Raw genomic sequence first — 11,503 nt, 5'->3', positions numbered from 1 at the left:
TTAACTGTGTGTTAGTCTTATCTGAAATACTTCTGTAACGCATTGCCTCCGGGAAACACGTATTGACAGGGCACAGAAAACAGCACTGAAAAAACTAGCCTATCTGTCGCCGCCGATTGCACCGCCTGACCGCCACACAGTTCCCCGCGTCCTCCAGGCTCCCCACTGTGTATTGCAAAAAACTATGTTTGTCATATCACCCCCCCACCCCCGACGACTTCCTGATTTGGACAAACTCCCCACTGGCGACCGTTGTGATGGATGAGTGTCTCTGCAAACACAGTAGTCTATACCATAGCAGGCACGCGCAGACCCCTTTCTGATGAAATGGCCCGAGTCTGTAGTTCTGAAACCAGTAGACCACTTCGATGACTTACGTTTAGATCTTCAAGTAAGCGAACATTTTGTAAATCTTGCATATTCATTCACTTCGCTGACGTCGTTGTCAGAAGGAACGCGTAAAATTTAAAATTCAAATAATTAGTGACATTTTAAAAAGAAAGACACTCAAAGTTTCAGTAAATCGACCAGAAATTACGTTGTTCATGAATTATGTATTTAATATGTTAAGGCAGTATAGATTATTATAGCACAGCAAGGGGTAAGCTTGATTTCAACACGAAGGTAACTTTAAAGAAATATAGGCCTATTTGGTAAATATTATGTGCGGTCCGGTTATGTGTTTTAATGTAATATATCTAATTTAGTTTCATTTTCATTTACACCATGCGAGCAGAAATGTCTTCCATTAAATATACTCAGTATAATTCCACAGGTGGCCTATGGCTGAAGTGTTCAAGCAACTCGTACTAGATCATGACACTTTACATTTAGTCTGTGGTATTCGTACGGATCTAAGCATGCTACTGTTCACTGATCCACGGGCAGAAAAGGTCCGAACGATAAGCCTTGCGCGTCTTTGTTACTAAACCCCGCCCCGTTTTTTGGAAAAGACCACGCCCCCCAAACACTATTGGTGCAAAGCGGCGTCTCTCCGAAAGGGACGGAGCCCTCTCTCTTCTCCCCCTTTTTTGTTAATCTATATGAAAATGCCAGTCTTTCGCATTACCGGTGACAATTACGCGGGGCATTATTCCTAAAATCATACTCCGATCAGTGTGAGGCAGGGTGGCCGAAGAGACCATAGCCGAAGGACATGGAGGAGGAGAACACCGAGCAGATGAGCCCCCTCCTGACCTCGGTAAAGTGGAAACTTTATTACGCCTTGGGTTAAACCTTTACAGTTAGTCCGTAGCGGCAGATGGGTGCTTAGCTTCGCCTTTTGTAAAGAACAGAAAGAAAGAGGGAAGAAGGAGGGGAGCCATGTGGGGGTGCCGGATGGCCGGTAGGCTGCCAGTGTTGTGTCGTGTCGGTAAGCGGAATAGAGGAAGACAGGCTGGCCGCAACTAACATGGTGGTGCGCCGTAAGGAAGCGCGGCGCTGCATGCTGGTGTTTAGCTACGCTCCATCGGCTGGGAGAAGGGCTATCCCGGCTGCGGATACCCCAAGCATGTGGGATGCCCGTCCCTACGGATCAAAGCCACTGCTAACTTTTGTCCCATCTCGCAGCCGAAAGCTGTTCGTTCCGGAACTGAAGTTTGATCAGCATGGGGTTCAGTTACAGCATGGCGAGGGTACCGAGAAGATGAAAATGTGGATGAGACATGTTCTCCCCCCACGCCAAGCGATGGTGGTGACCCGGTGTAACTCACTAAGCATACCGGGGATCGGCTGCGGTCTGCCCGCATGCGAAGCCGCTTTTGCAAACTGCAAGGCTGCCGGTGGCGGCTGGGTTTCATCGAGGCACCACGCGTAAAAGAGCGCCGAAGTACCACGGCTACATCAGAGTCGGAGTATGCTTTACATTTCACAGCATTTTAGGTTTCCATTTTAATTTTGATGGAACTCTTTTGGAGGTTGTCACTGGTATCGGCACGTTGCGCGCGTTCACGTGGAGGTTTGGCAGGTGCTGCAGGTCGCCGTGGGACTCATTCATTCACGACTTTCGTTACAAACTACGATTTTTTCTTATACAAACTTTTCTTGTTCGCGAAATTGCGATACAGGGACGCCCCACGAAGTCTTCCTCCTTTTGACTTAAGCCGTTAGTATCGCAAGCGTGACTTTGATCTCATTTCCTCATGTATATTACGATGAATGAAGCTCTTTTAACCTAAACAAATCTGGTAATCGGCACTTTTCCCTGCATATTCTGGAATATTATAGCCTGCCGTGTTCTAACCGGTCAGGTTCCAATGGCATATGAAATATCCTTCTATATCATACCTTTCTGCAGTTCGGAGTGGACTCGGATGTGAGAACGGTGGATTTTGGACCATCTCCCGTGTTTGCATTTTTATTCAGTGCCTCGGTTAATGATTTATGGGCATCCCCTTTGGTAAATATAGATCAGTGGCTCTCACGCGTCGCTGAGATAAGGTGTCAGTCCTGGGACCCTGGGTGGGCGTGCATCTATGGACGGGCTAGGTGACGCATGGCAGAGGAGGAGTCGGGTCCGGTTCGGAAGACGAAGTAAAACGCTTCCATGAGATGCAAGTTACATAACATGCAAATCCACACCGCAAGAAGCAGACGCGTGCTTATTGACAGTACATTTGCACGGGTGACGGTCCTGTCCGGGGGTCTGTTGCAGAGAGTGAGTTTTTGAACGTTTATTAGAAACAGATGTGACTGTGGTGGCCTGAACAGCTGCGGTTCAGGTACTCAAGGATACTAGGAAAAAATTATGACCCCCTTAAAATTGTTAGCAGTTTTGATTACCTCTAGAAGAATCAGACTGCCGGTCTGCTAACTGCTTACTGCTTAGCCTGGAGCCTATTCCAAACAGCACTAGGCATAAGCCTGGGATGTGACCTGGACTGGAAGCCATTCACCAATAGGATATGAGCATGTTTCCATACACACAACTATCATACATTACTGGCTATTTAGAGAAATGTTTGTCTATTTGCATGTCTGTGGGTTGCTGGAGGAATGTGGACAACCTGGACGAAACGTGGGGAGGACAAGCAAACTGCACACAGAGAGATTCGAGCACAGAGCCTGGGTGTGTCACAAACTGGCCACCTTCATAGCCAGCGAGCTGCCAAATAAGTCCAGGTTGCAGAATTCCCAGACAGTCACATTTTCCCTGGATTCACCGAAATACCAAACTTGGTTGTTATGGGTTAAGAGGTTATATTTTGTCGGACATGACGGGTTTGTTTTTGGTAACTTTTTTTTTGGGGGGGGGGGGGGGTGATAAGGTCCCAGGCTGTATCTGCCTCAGGAGAAGGTGAGCGAATGGAAGATCGTCACTCCCACGAGCCCTGCTGGTGCTGGGAGAGTTCACGCAAGGACAGTTCACTGGGGAGCGCTTTTTAAAGGATACCCCCCCTCTGGCATGCCATGCTGGGAGTGAGAAGAGGAAGAGGAGGAACTTATGACAGTTTTACTTTGAAGATTTGAAACTAAATTTGCATTGGGGGGGTTACCAGAAAAAAGCAGCGAATCACAGGTGGTACTGAGCCAGTGTGCCGATTCTGGGGCCTCTGAGTTAAAAGTGTGATTGACGCTCCTCAGTGAGGCGTGGAAGGATGTCAGTGTCGCGTCAGGAGTGCGGGGGTGAGGGGGGGTCAGCTTTCAGGCTCACGCTGCGAGCTTGCTGGCCGACGCCTTTCACGCTCAGCTTCCCTCCTCTGCTGTGTGTGTGTGTGTGTGTTTATACCCGCTTCTCGCATTGATACATCCACACTGTGCGTCCTCAAGGTACACGGTCTGTTGCCTTGTGTGTGTGTGTGTGTGTGTGTATGTACACAAATATTATACACTTGTATTCAAGGAAGCGTTGGACCTTAAAAGGTGTGGCCCAACCTGGGGTGGGAACCTTCTCCCTCCCATAGTGTGTTTGCGGGAGGGGGGAGGGGAGCGGTCAGCTAGGGCCAATGGCCATTTTAGACACACATGTAGCTTGTGTTAATGACTGTGTGGTTCTCCTGTGTACTGGGAGCCTCTGGGGCTGCCTGTGTGGCCTGACCTCGGCCTGACAGTCCAGTTGATTGTTCGCCCCCAGCGGACACTTCGGGAGCAGGGGAAGTGGGATCAGGTGACAGGCGGCTCCCGGCGATGACCTGAACGACGAGTAATTAATTAGGAGAGCAGTCTGTGTGCGTTGAAGGGTTCCAAACCCACGTCAAACTCCGTAACACCAGCACAGGGGGTGAATAAACTTCGATCCCAGTGCATTCTGTGTGAAGGCCTCTCTAATCCATGGGGCTTTGGGTCCGGACGGGCATTGAACCGTGTGACTGAACAATGTGCAGGGAGTCCTAGGGCTGCCCCAGCCTCCTACAGACAGGTGCTGCAGCGCTGGGCTCTTTGTTGGCTTCCCACACACACCCTTGTTCCGCAGGCCGGATTCTGCAGGATGTTTTTGTCCAGGTTCCAGTTCCCTGGAAGTCACGCTAAGCCACTTCTTCTAATTAATCCTTCTGTGGTTGTTTGTTTCCCTCCTCTCCTCCAGGGCTTTTTAAAATTGGGAGGGAAAATTGTCAGCTTGCTGTTCTAAAAAGTATGATCCCCAGGTCATTTGTTCTCATACTGTCAAATCAATTAAATAAAACAATTAAAACATATGCCTTTGTCCTGATTTGAAGCAACTCGAAACAATGCGGATTGCTGTTATCCGCAAGGCACAGTGCACATCAACAGAAGCGCGCTCCTGTCCGGAGCGCACACCCCGCCCTGTCAGTCAGACATACGGGGGACAGGGCGCCCCCCACGGAAGGCAGAGGAGAGGGGAGGGCTCCCTCCTCAATAGTGGAGATGTTTGGCTCCCTCTTTGCCTAAGGCTGCCATAGCAACCACTTATGTGTGTGTGTGTGTGTCTCTCTCTCTCTCTCGCTTTTTCTGAATTCTGAATCTCTCATGTGCACATACACCAGCTGGAGAAGAATCGTGTAAGATCATCACCCCGCATGTGCCTTCTGAGAAAAGAGGAAACATGTTTTGTAAAACGCTGAGCCGAGTTTCCCTCGTAATCGCCGGGTCTGATGGAAAACGGGCCGAGAAGTAGTTTCCACGACCCAGTACAGACTCGCAAGCAGCTTCTGCTGTTCTGCTGAGCAGCCAAAGTTGCGGGTAGTTTGTAGAAAATCACTCGCCACATTTTTTTTCATGATTGTCCACTCCTCGGGTGACGGACTTATCCGGGTGCAAACTGGGGACGGAGTCTTCTCTCATTGTTTCTTGAGGTCTCTCATCCATCTCTTTGACGTCCTAAAACGGGATATTGTTTGTGTTTAATCACTGATGGTTGCGCAAGAGTTTCTGTCCCACAACAAAATTCTACGAATGTCACAGGTGTGTCTGCGGTTAATATTTATGAAATGCAGGGTCTATTGTCTTTGCCCTTTTATTTTTTATTGTAAGCTTAGCAGTTTCACTTCCAGGAGCTTGTTGTTAATGAGGACCTGTGATTTACTACTATAGGAATTAAAGGCAGATTTAGCTTGGCCGTTAATGTTATAGGTGTGTGACTGTGCTGAAGCGGAGTCTCGCTCTGTTCCAATGAACACACTTTTTATATTTAAACGTTAACAGCTGGGAGGCTGTCAGGCAGCGGGTGTTGATTGAGAAGCAGGTGGGAAGGCCCGGTTGACCAATGAGGGAATGATCTGGTAGGGAGGCTCTGAGCTCAGCCAATAGGGAGAGAGGGGCAGGTGGGGGATGGCTGCTAGTTTAGCCAATGAGGAGTGCGGGGGGGGGGGGACAGCACAGATACATGGAGCAGACTGTGGAGCTCAGGAACGGCTGGCTTCTTGCCATGTGTGCGGGGGAGGGTGTTGCAGAGCCCCCGGGTTGTACGTGTGATGGGTGAGTGCTTTCCAGTGAAGATGGGATCGATCCGTGGGTCTTCTTGGTCTCCAAAACCTTCTGTGTGCTTTGGGTCACCCTGTGTGCTGGAGAAATGTTGGGTTTCTGCAACAGCCTAAGAGCTGTTTTATAAAATCATTTTAAATATAAATAATTTTTGTTGTGATTAACTTGTAATTTAGGGTTTCTGAATACATTTGAAATTCACTTTTCATTGACAGATCTTTGAGAGCAGTGAAATTGTCGCTATCCATTTCTTTGAGGGGGGGTGGGATAGGACCCGAGTTTCTTATTTAGGATGAAGAAATAGAGGCTTCTGGGCCAGGTATGTTTATGAGGTAAATGAATCTAGCCGGGTTTGTAATTAGATCAGCTGAGGACTTAAGCGCTTGGAATGAAAACCTGCCGTTTGAAAAGGCCGGAGGAGATGGCAGCTGGATGTCAGGGCTGTTTGGGCAGCTGCTCGGTGCCGGCGATCAGGCCTCGGCCTTCAGACTCCGGCTCCCGTGTCGCTATGCCAGGCTTGCGAGCTGCGATATCGTTCCCGGAACAGTGAGCATCAGAAGCACTTTTGCTTCTTGGGGGGCTGGGGGTCCTCGGTGGTCCGGAGGAATGCAACTCGAGTGTCAGTCGCTCAGGTGACGGCAGCGTCTCTGCTTCTCCGCGAGGGTCCTTCAGAAGTGCCGCCATCCACCCAAAAACGCTTAGCTGAGCTCTTTAGAAATGTGGGTCGGGGGGGGGGGGGGGGCCTTCAGCTCCATCCCCAGCCTCGTGGGGAGTGGGACATCACCCAGTGCACGCGTCCATGCGGCGGGACTGTAAGTGACCTCCGTGTTCCAGGTGTCCAGCTTCTGAATTTAGTCAGAAATCTGTCTCCCAGCGTGAGCCCTGTGCAGGCCTTGTATGGCAGCATCCCCCCCCCCACTCCATACTGACACTGGTGCCCCCCCCCACTTCGCTCCAGCCCTCATATCTTTTATTTGCACTGGCTGGCTTCCAGAGAGCCAGACACCATGGTCATGGTGGCACAACAAAGCCTTTCTGATCTGTTTCCAGTTCCTCTTCTCTCCATCTCTCTCTCCCTTTCTCTCTTCTCTTTCACACTCACTCGCTTGCTGTCTCTTTCCATGGACACTTTTCCCTCTTACTTCTGTATTTTCTTTTTTCCAGTCGCATGTTTTCCTTCCCGGACTCGCCCAGGTTTTCTTGGCATCCCTTCCTAACCCCCCATGACGTTCTGCCACTGTAACTTGAAAAACTGATTAATTTCATGTTTTATTAACATGAGCGAGTCGACCGAAAAACGTTGGACGAATTGTGTTTAATACCTGCCGTAAGCAGCACCTTCTGCAGGTGACACTTCTCACATTAAAAGAAACGTGTAAAATGCTTCTCTTGTGGCACTGAAGGTGCAGGATTTGGAATTAATGCTTCTCTAAATTAGAAAAGACTGTACAATCACCCCCCCCCCAGACACACACACACCACCTGAGCCGTGTATTCACAGGAGATGACAATTAAACCTTTTGACCCCCCCCCCCCCCCCCCGGACAAGCGTGAGACAAAACGTTGGCAGGTGAGCCGTCAGTGGCTGAGTGGGCAGCTGTAGGGCAGCTCGCCGTCCTGTCTGTCCCCGGGGCACTAGACCCCTGTGGCACAGGATGGTACAGAAAACTTCACCAAACCTCCGCAGGTTGGTCATTCTGAGCGGCGGTACTTTATCCCCATTGTGGAGAGTCTGAGAGCACCCCCCCCCCTCCCCCAGGCATTTAAACAGTAGCTGGATTATCAGACGGCAGGAAGCTGGCATTGTCTGCTGTCTGGCAGCTCAGTACAAAGGCAGTGGGTTTCTGGGTAGTGGTGCAGACGGTGGTCTTACCCCCACACATTCTGCTTCTCTGTCACTCATAAGCACATAGCCGGTGACTGGGCCAGTCTGGCCACCCAGGCCAGCTCTCTGGTTTCGGTCGGTCAAAGTGGCCGGCCCTGGTGTGTGGGGGGTAACTAACACTGTGGTTTTCGTGGTGGTGGTGTTCCATGCTACCCGACCTGCCGGCCTGGAGACGAGGTGCATCTTCTACGTCTTTGTGCACTTCTGCTTTGCTTCTTAAAAGCTTGCCACTGTGGTTTTGAGGGATCCCTAGGGAGATATCTCCACCCACGCTCATGCATTCAGAGAGCAGCTTATCTCTTCCTGAACATCTGAAATAAGGGCACCATCCCACCAGAGGTCTGGGGCTCGAGCCCTTTAAGATTCGCATGCTCTCGTTTTATGCCATGCGACCCCTTATGATTGGTCGACTTGCTGCTGTGTTTTTGTCAGCTAACAGGTAGGATTTGCTTTATGTCTCTGCCGAGGCTTGCTGTGTCGTCTCCACAACACTCGGAGGTAGATAAGTGTTGAGTTTCTCCTCTTCTGGATGCCTTTTTCTTCAGGTGCAGGAGTCTCTGCATGTTTCCCTCCATGTACACGTGAAGGTTTGTATCAATTTGCCTTTTCCTGCGTTGCGTTCGAGGCCATGTGTGTTTCCTCCTGCAGGAACCTGTCAGTCAAGTCCTCATTTGGCCTTCAGCCCCAAACAACCCACACGCTGCCGTGGAGGAGGACCGTTTACACGTCAGGGACCAGCAGCAGGCTTTTGTCTTGCAGCAGAGCCTCCCATCTCTTATCTGGCACGGCAAACTCCAGCTTCTATCTCCTCGCGAATTCTTAGTCGGAGATCTTCATGGGTCTGTGAACAGTGTGGCTTGGTCATAAAGCTGGTGTGCCATTTCAGTCGGGTGGGGGGGGGGGTCAGGTTATAGTACGCAAAACTCCATGTATGCAAACCCAGCAGTCGCGTTGGGGTGGGGGGTGGGGGCTGACCTGGATTTGAAATTCTAACCATTCGAAAACGTAATCGGCCATTGTGGTATCAGAAGAGGAAATCATGTCATGGGGAATTGTCATCTCTAGTGTTTGGCCGTTGTAACCGAATTAAGCCTGCATTGTTCCGGAAAGCCACCAAGCCAAAGTTGCATTTTCACGAAGCTTCAGGCTGAACTTGGAGCTCAAATGCGAAAGCTTATGCGGTCACCTACTGACCACTGAACTCTGGTTCTTTGGGGACCTTGGCCAAGTATTGCTTCAGAGAAGGGTTTTCTGAGTACTGAAAAGCTGCCTGATGATATCGTTGTTGTTGTTGTGGTAATGACTTGTAACCTGAACATTGTACTGTTGAGCCAAACCACTGTGGTTGAATTTCCCTTGACACTGCAACTTGCTGGCTACATACAGCTAAGTCAACATGCCTCCCAGGGTCACCTGTGCCCTTTGACGTTGGTGCTTACAAAGGAGAACCGAATTGCAAAGAGAGTGCAGCCTGCAAACAATTGCGTCGTATCAAGGCCCAGCTCAGGAGAGTCACTTTTGAAAATGACGGTCTGAATTCTACAGAACGGGTGGCCTTTAGGACCTGGAAGCTGAAGGCTGCTGTGCTTCTCCCCCTGTGGGCTACCTGGCACCCCGCCAGGGGGGCTAAGCGTCGATAAAACAAACAATGTGACCGTTACTGGGAGCCAATAACGACAGACCATGTGTACTTGAATAGCCAAGCCAGATTTATGCCTCAGCTTGTGGCTTCTGCTCACAGATCTGAGAGCATTCAGTCCCCTCTGTGGCAGAGTGCTGTGCCCTGGGGGTAAAATCGAATGTCTGACTGATCTAATCGTCAGTAGTGAACCAGAGGGCAGGTTTGGAATATTTGAGGGTTGGGTGAGATCTGTGTGTACTTCACCCCCTAGATGGGTTGGTCCCTTGCAATCTGTCCTGTAACTTTCACGGATCTATGAGAGCGTAAACTGTGTATGTCTCGAGACGTAGGGGGACAGCTGTTCGATGACACAAGGGACCCTTGAAGGTGCTGGCTTGGAATCCTCTGACACTCTGACACCTCTATAGCTGGAGCAGGAAAGACCTCAGTCAGATGCGAAGATCAAATACCCTGGATGGAAGATCAAAGCTGTGTATCACCACTGTCCAGGGTCACGTCGCTCTCTGTTGTCCAGAGTTGTGGATTTCACACGGCACTGTCTCCTGAATGGGTGTGTTTTTATGTAGTGTTTTCTGAACCAGCATGAGGATGTGTGCTTGCTGATTGCGGAGAATCATGGGAAAATAGCATCTTGGAGGAATAATGGAAACGTCAGCCGATATTTCCTTGCGTCCACATTGTCAGCTTGGCAGGTTGGCCTGGGAAGTTCAGCTGTGTTTGTTTATACACTTGGGTTGGCTGCTGGTAGTTGACGTCCGCTGCCAGATTGAAGGTGATTTTGTCTGTTAATTTATTGATTAAATCAATGGGAAGCCTGTTTCTGTCATTCCCTCGCTCTTGACAGGCAGCACTCAAACTCACGTGTGCAGAGAGGATCATGGATGTCGCCGCGGCACAGACTCCGTGAGCGTGAGTGTGTGTGTGTGTGTGTGTGTGTGTGTGCTCGCATTCTCATATCAGATTCTCAGACATGCCTGCCCTTTGAAGCTCAGTGTTTCCGACTTGTGTTGTGAATCTTTCTGCCTCTGCCACCGTCAGGGGCTTCGAGTGGCCTGCAGGGTCACCGTCCTCCTCTTTCTGCACTCAGCTGCTCTCGCCGCGGCACCAACCGCTTCCCGCAAACAGGCAAAACATCAGAGAGTTCAGATCTCGTGCCACTACGACCTGCTGCGTTGTGGTCGGGGCACCCAGGGCCTCCAACCACAGATGTTTGATTCTTATCTTTACGATGAGTATGGGTTCAAAACAAATGGCATCTAACTGCCTGTGCTGGGATTCAGTTTGATACTAGCCGTGTTAATAGAGGTTTGTTGTTCTGATTCTTGGATCTCTGGGGCCCCTGAGTCAGTCTGGTGCCGTGTGATGGACCTCCGCAGTCCCACTCACAGCAGGCTGTTGGCTGACATTTATACCCTCGCTGTCATCTTCCAGAAGGACCCGCCAACTTCTCCGTCGCATGAGATTAGAAGGTTGGGCAGATCTGCTCCTCTCGGGAGATGCTGTATGTGCTCCGTTTCACAGTGCCGACGGTCTTTTTAAGGGTGTAGCGGTTTGCGTTCTGTATGATTATAGCAGCGGTAACCTGAGCCCGCCTTGTTGCGTGTGCTTCCCGGCTCGCGGGAGACCGTCCCCTTACCGCCACGACGGAACCGAGGGCCAAATTCCGTAAGAGAAAAGAGCAGCCGTGTGTGTGGCCCCCAGCCAGCGGCCCCTGTGTCCTTTTCTATAAATAAAAGCTAATTTTTAGCCCCCAGCCTGCTCCACTGTCAGCCTTCCAAGTTAAGTTGCAGAGCCCTCCTCTCTGGCTGTAGGCTCTCGTGACCATTGGCCAGTCAGCTAACTGGCTCCGCCCACAGCAGCCCCCGCCCACCTCGCTTTCCCCCAGCATCACCACGGAAACTTCTGCCTTTAACAGTAACCATCTGTCTGGGACCAGCAAACAGACGCAACACCGGGGGCTGTAGGAAAATTTCCTCCTTTTGTTTGGGGCCAGTTGGCCCCCTTTTATTTATTGTGCCCCCCTCCTCCTTCCCGGCCAACGCTGACCCTCTAGTACGGATATAGCCTGACCTTTTGTCGGGGTGCAGGCCCCCAGC

The 11,503-nt window shown here is 50.5% G+C and overlaps 1 protein-coding gene across 1 annotated transcript in view; it reads left to right on the top strand.

The window, feature by feature from the left end:
• The first annotated feature begins 973 nt into the window (after positions 1–973).
• Positions 974–11,503, top strand: part of slc4a7 (solute carrier family 4 member 7) — a 39,140-nt gene continuing 28,610 nt past the window's right edge. The window contains 1 exon segment of the mRNA XM_049025466.1: positions 974–1,201. The gene's annotated coding sequence lies outside the window, so the exon portion shown is untranslated.

Source organism: Brienomyrus brachyistius, chromosome 9 (assembly GCF_023856365.1).
Source record: "Brienomyrus brachyistius isolate T26 chromosome 9, BBRACH_0.4, whole genome shotgun sequence".
In the NCBI taxonomy this organism is placed as follows: Eukaryota; Metazoa; Chordata; class Actinopteri; order Osteoglossiformes; family Mormyridae; genus Brienomyrus; species Brienomyrus brachyistius.
Note: the sequence above shows the minus strand (reverse complement) of the source record. Positions and strands in the feature narration are given on the sequence as shown.